This window comes from Nannospalax galili, unplaced genomic scaffold, assembly GCF_000622305.1.
Source record: "Nannospalax galili isolate Female #2095 unplaced genomic scaffold, S.galili_v1.0 scaffold256, whole genome shotgun sequence".
In the NCBI taxonomy this organism is placed as follows: Eukaryota; Metazoa; Chordata; class Mammalia; order Rodentia; family Spalacidae; genus Nannospalax; species Nannospalax galili.
The window spans coordinates 1458803-1466038 of NW_008337804.1; the positions used below are offsets into that span (position 1 = coordinate 1458803).

The 7236-nt window shown below is 39.0% G+C and overlaps 1 pseudogene; it reads right to left on the reverse strand.

Moving 5' to 3' along the window:
• Positions 1–576: 576 nt before the first annotated feature.
• Positions 577–1070, reverse strand: LOC108490844 (annotated as a pseudogene).
• Positions 1071–7236: the final 6166 nt, after the last annotated feature.

The window sequence follows — 7236 nt, forward strand, 5'->3', positions numbered from 1 at the left end:
TCTCTCTCTCTCTATATATATATATATATATATATATATATATATACACACACACACACTTTAGGGGGGAAGTTCTCATATATACATATGTTAATTAGCCTTTTTATTTTCTTTTTACTTTTTTTTAATTGAAGGTCCTTCCTGGCCCTGCTTTCACAACAGGGCAAGACCAAGGGAGAAGGGAGAGAAGGGAAAGTAGGCAGCTTGCCCGGGGAGGGTCATTTCTACAACATTCTATGTACACACAAATAAATAGACAAGCACGGGACCAGGAGGGGTAGGGATTATCAAAAAAAAAAAAACAGGCTCTCACCCAACTTGTGTCTGAGGAGGAAGTTGATCTGCTTCAAAGCAGTTTGGGAAGGCCAGACAGACAAGGATGGAGGGAAGAGGACGGTCCGGGAGTGGGACGTGGGGAGGGGGTTGGCAAGTGGGGTGAAGATATTTCCCTCTCCATGCTAGGATTCCCCTCAGCCCCTCTGGTCTGTCAAGAAAGGATGGGCCCGTAATACCCAGGAGCAGGTCTGGGCTGATTGCTGGGCTGCTTGATGCTCCAGATAGGGGGCTGGAGGCAGCTCACAAAGGCTTGCCCTCCAGGGAGATGACAACACTGCCACTGAGTTTTCCAGGGTGCAGCAGTCCTTGACCTCCTCATAACAGTTAGCCTGTGATTTCTGCTTGATCCCTGTCAGCTTCTTTTGCTGGCACCCTTGGAGCTAGCATAGATCACTTTTGCTCTTAAGGGATGCACGCTCAGGGGCCCAGAAGATGAGCACCAGGTCCTCCTTCTTGCTCTCCTTGGTCTCGTGGGTGACATCGTCGAGAGGTAAGGGCAGTCCTTGTGTGGCAGCATCTTGAGGAAGGTGGTGTAGGGTCGTCCACAGTCTGCACCACATCGCCTACCATATTCTCTTTGCCCTCCTCCGCTATGATGTTCTTCTTGTCCTTACTCAGGCATAACAGCACTGCCTTCTTGTGAGTCTTCACTTCCTCTGGCGTTGAGGACTTGTACATCTTCATGTCACTGAACACTTTGACGGACACCATCAGACAGCCACACCAGAGGCCATGTTTCAGGAAGCAAAAGGAAGACCAGGAAAGTCTGCAGGAGAAGTGAGTTGCCACAGATGCTGCTGGGATCACTGCAGTTTAATTTTTTTTGTTTTTGTTTTTTTGAGACAGAGTCTCCCTGTAGTTCCAGCTGTCCTGGAACTCACTATGTAGACTAGGCTGGCCTTGAACTCACAGAGATCTGCCTGTCTGTGCCTCCTGAGTGCTGGAATTAAAGGCGTGTGCCACCATGCCCAGAAAATTTAAATATTTTTAAGGACAAAAAATTATTTTAAATGAGCATTTGAAACATCAGGAAGAATGAAGTATTGAGCAAAAATTTGGAAAATAACTGTATTTGAAAGTCTTAATGTTGTGATATGATAAAAGCAAATTCAAAAAATTTTCATCTATTCTTTTTTTTTTTTTTTTTTTTTTTTTTTCTATTTTTGGAGACATGGTCTCCTTGAAGTCCCAGCTGACCTGAACTCACTATGTATACCAGGCTGGCCTTGAACTCACAAAGATTCGCCTGCCTCTGCCTCCCAAGTTCTGGGATTAAAGGCATGTCCCACAACGCCCAGCCATCTATTCATTTTTTTAAAGTCTTTTTATCTATGTGCATATATGTGTGAGTGTTTTTCTATATCGACATTATTAGTAAGCAGGTGTTAGCCAGCAGGCCAGAAGAGGGTGTTTATTACCTGCAACTAAATTTACACATGGTTTTGAGACACATGATGTGAGTACTGGGAAACAAACTTGGGTCTTCTGCAAGCGCAACAGTTGCTCTTAACCATGGAGCCATATCTCAGCTCCCCGATTGACTTGTAACACATCTAAACAGTATATTAAAATGATAAAAAAGAACAATAATTGAGACTGACATTTATACATTATTTGAGATGTATTGAAATACAGAATTGACATAAATTATATTCTGTAATTTTACACTAAGAAAAACCAATAAATCTACCATGATGAAATATTTTCTACTACTTAGATGCACTATTAAAATTGACACATGTCGGTTGAATTATTCTTCTGAAAAATTAAGCACTAAAACTTAAACTTTCTGATTCTCATTATATACTATGCTTGGAACTTTTAAACTGTGTTGGAGAGCACAACAGTTGTGAACAAATGTTACAAGAGTGACAACAGGTATGACCATGATTATAAAGCATCATAATTGCTCTAGTTTGGTTCCAATCGGCTATGATGAAAGACCCTGAACAACTTGGGGAGGAAAAGGTATCTTTGCCTTACATATGCATGTCATAGTTCAGCTCTGAATTTATGCAGGAATGTGGAAGCAGGAACTAAAGAAGAGACCATAGAGGGATACTACTTATTGTTTTGTTACCCATGACTTTCTTAGCTATTTATACAGTCTAGGATCCCTGGTTGGGGGTGGTGCCAGTATTATACACCTGCTAAGGTATCTTACAATCAATGTTTGTTTAGACGCTCTTCTTTTCATTTGTCTTTATAGCAGGAGAGACACCACTGAGATGGATCAACAACCACATCTTGGGAACAAATGATGAGACAGACCAAGAGCTCAATATCTTGCTAGCCACGGTAAAAAAAAAAAAAAAGATTATCCTGCATCTATCACCCCCTCCAAGGCTCAGGGACTCTTGCGGAAGAGAGTCAGAAAAGACTGTGTGAACCAGAAGAAGAGGTAGAGTGTTGAATAGCTGTGTCCTCCAAAAGAACTAGCAAGGTCTGAATGTCTGAACCCTAAGAGATTCAATAGAAAGAAAGGGAGACAGTCACCTCTCCCACCTAATTGGTCAGCTTCAATTGCATGAGGGGAAGCATCTAAGGACAGACGTGGAGGAAGTTGGGAAACCAAGAGGAGTTTTCCCCATCTTGTCGAGGGATGGGGGGACTGACCTTGAATCTGGAAAGCCAAGCTGAGCTGTAAGGAAAAATTCTATAGGTATATCCCTTTGTAAGTAATCCCCCCCCCCAATCCTGGACATCATAAACTGTAAGGAAACTCGGCCTTCTTTGTCATAAGAACAGCATGGGGTGGGTGGGAAAAGTTTGCAATGGGCCTCACACAGAGAGGAGCCGAGAGAATGGGCCTCCCAGAAGTGAATTTCACTTCACAGTAATATACCTCAGTGTTTTCCATTTGGAAAGCACCATCTTCTGGGATACAAAAGGCCTGGGAATCTCCACTTCTCCATCTCTATCATTTGCAGAACAGTTTATCTGGTAATCTCAGGATGGCTTCACTCTGTGCCTTCCTCTACTTTGAAATCTCCAATATGTTGAGGCTACACCTTCATTGATTTCATCCTGACTTCTTCAGGAACTCAATGCCACAAGGTGCCAATCCTCAGCTACTTTTCATAACTCCTTCATTCTGCAGCTTTCGTGCCTCTAAAACCAGTAGGCTCTTACACATTATGAAGTTTGACTGCCCTCATGCCTCTAAAACCAGTAGGCTCTTACACATTATGAAGTTTGACTGCCCGCTTGAGATGCAGTTTTGGCCCCTTCTGAACCACAGCTTCTTTGTGCATACAGGGAAGAAATATTTTCCAAAGAATTTTAGATGCAGTTTTGGCCCCTTCTGAATGAACCACAGCTTCTTTGTGCATACAGGGAAGAAATATTTTCCAAAGAATTTTTCCTCGGTGGTTTCATAGCAATCACAGTTGATTTTTCAGATCTAGCTAGCCAGATCAATTGTCCTTCAAAAGCAAATGTTTCTCTTCAGTGGTGTTGGTCTCTTCTTAATCATAGCAGATTCTTCAGTCCCAACTGGTTAGAAAGCAGTTTCTTAATAAAAATTATTATGCAAGCAGCACAACAGAGTCTTTAAAGAACTCTCAAAGTTCACTCTGGAACTTCACAAGCCAAGTCTCCATTGTCTGTATTTCTCTAGCTTTCTTACCTTTCAAACTCCCATTGAGCAGCCTATTAAACTCTGAGTCCATCTCAAAGTATCAAAACTTCCACAATCCCCTCCCAAGGTGGTCAGATATTTCATAGCAAATATCCCACTCTCTGATACAAATTTAAGTGCTGTGATAAATAGCATTACAAAAATAAACTTTGGGCTGAAAAGTTTTGTCTTATACATCCATGTCATGGAGCATCTTTGAGGGAAGTAAGTCAGGAACCTGGAGGCAGAAACTGAGATAGAGGCAATGGTGAAATTTTACTTGCTGGCTTGTTTTCCTGGCTGGAACAGCTACACTTCTTATATAGCCTATGTTCACTTGTCCCAGGGATAGCACTGGGTCTTCCTATATCAATTGGTAATCAAGAGAAGGATCCCACAGACCTATCCAAGGGGCAATATAATGGAAGAAATACCTCAGTTATGGTTCTCATTTCCCAAGAGTTTCAAGTTTCTGTCAAATTTACAAAAGTTAACAAGCAAAATATTTTTTTGATAAAGGAACAATTCTTTATTTTGATTGCATTGCTCGAGGCATTTATGGAAAAGATAAAGCATATATAAAGAGATTAATGCATGTAAAATATTCAAAATTTAAATAAATTCTGTCAATTATAATAGGATTACTTCCTTGAATTTTCATTTCCCTATAGTTACATGAGTTAATGCCACAACAGGGAAGAAAACAAAAGCTAAAGGGTCTTGCTCTGTTATTTTGTATCTTCCTGTGAATTAATTACATTTTTTTCTTAAGAAAAATGTTAAAGGAAAATAAATATGGGTAAATAGTCTGTGGATGTACATTTAAATGGATTGAAAATAGGCATACTGATACATAAACATGATTTAGTGACAAAAACTTAAAAGATATCAAATCCTTCACATGGACTACTATAATTATTTCCCATTTTATACAAAGAATCATAGAAAAACTCAATAGAACAATGTTATTACATTTCAAAAAAGTAGTATCTAATTATTTGCAATTTCCTATATATATTCTTTAATGCTGTGTTCATAATTTTGAAAGTTTATGAAAATCTATGCTAGAGATAAAGACAAGGAATAGTTATTCTGAAACACTACCTCCCCCTGAACTCATCAATTACAAATAGTTCCTCATGGAAGGGTGAGATTTCCATGATTCCATCCCACATCCTTGCTTGGATTTGTCTGGATAGGTTTGTAGGTATTTTTATGCAGTCACAGGCTCCCTAAGCTCATGACTACAAAGGCCATGTACATAAAATACTTTTTTTCAGCAGTCATCCAGCTCTGACAATCTTTCCATCATCTCTTCTACATTGACTTTGAACCTTAGAGGGAAAAGCTTGAAAATCGACGTCCTTATTAGAGCTGAACAATACACAGTCTCTAATTCTATATATACTGATGAATTAAAACTGCTTTCAGGTTTTCTTGTCCCATTCAGAAGTGCTAAGTTCAAGAAAACAACTGACACAAGTTCTGGCAAGAATGCAAGAAAAGAGAACTATCTTCATTGCTGATACAATTACAAATTGGTGCAGACAATATATACATAAGTGAGGAGAATTCTCGAAAAGCTAAAAGTAGATTTGCACTATTACCCAGATGTACCACTTGTTGGCATATAGGCTTTTGGGAGCCATTTGGGACAGAATCCATGAGTGGCCTGGAATGCAAGCTGGCAAGCAGGGAGAAAGCAGGGCAGCATCTAACTCTACATGAGAGGGGGCATTTACCGACCTGGAACAAGACTGCAGACCCAAGAAGCTGGGCAAAAAATAACAGAGCCTGTGGGCTCTGGGTGGGAAGTAAGATGGAATGTTTGCGGCCTGCCATGCAGAGCTGAGTGCTAGTGCTGGGTGTTAGTCTCTGTAAGTTTCTCCATCCTCCCCAGCCCCAAGATATAAAATATAATAAATTCACATATAAATATATTATATGGTTAGTCTGATAGTGCAAGAGACCCAGAGAGAACTCCGGTGACACCTCCAAATTTCAGAATTTCATTTCTTAAAGTGCTTATTAATACTCCATTGTGTACCACAACTTCATTATCCATTCGTCAGTTAATTGGCAACTAGGATTTTGTATTCATCTTATTATGAAAAGGACAGTAATAAACATGGATGAAGAGATACTTCTGTGGTAGGGTATAGAGTCTTTGGGGTTTATACCCAAGAGTGGTATGGCTGTATCAAATCTTTTTTTGAGGAATTTACACACTAATTTCCACAATGCCTGCACCAGTTTTTTTTGTTTGTTTGTTTTTGTTTTGGGACAAGCAACCTGGTAGATTAGCCAAACACATATTGTCATCCTTAAACACACATATATACTGGCAACTCTAAATCCACACTGAAGGGTGCTTACGTATGCATATATGTAAAAATAGTTATTAATTAAGGGGAAGTTGGAGGATATGGAGAGAGATTGAGGATAACATGGGCAGAGTTAAAGGGTGGAAGGGGGGCTGGAAATGAAATAAACACAGTACACATGTATGAAATTTTCACAAATCAATATGATTAAAGTAAATAGAATTTCCTATTGTGAAAATAATGTTTTCTAAATATATTCAAAAATTCTATGATTAACCATAAAACACAAACCATACAAAGCAGTAGCAAATCAACAACAAAAGAAACAACAGGAAAAAATATTAAATGTTGAGTCAACAAGAATTCTAATGAGTTACCAGGAAAATGTAAATTAAGCCACACTGTGATGCTGCCTTATACCTGCTTGTTCAGAGACATCTGAAAAATTGCATATTAGGAGGGAATCTAATCAAATATTTATTAATAGCCTCACATGCACTCTTGGGAGAAGTATGACATAAAATCTCATTGAAAATACTATCAACATTACATTGCATTTGGTGTACTAATTACAAAGGACTCCTAAGCATAAAAATACACAGCAGGAAATGTATGCATGTGTGTTCCTTATTTATTAAAACCAACACAAAGAACTAGGAAAAAAAAAACAGCATGCTCAATGAAAATGGAGTTTATTTATAGTATATTCACATCTTAAAACATTTTATAAAAGGAAAAGGATAAAACTGCACATTAATGCACATTCAACACACACACAAAAAAACACACAGACACACCAACAATAGCAAAATTAAATGATGTGTCTTAGGAGAATAGATAATTTGGATACATAATGAACACTTTAAGCATGAATTTTAAGGGTAAATTTTTTGAGACAGGTTTTCCCAGTAGCCCCAGCTGGCATGGAAGTCATTATGTAGACTTGGCTGTCCTCAC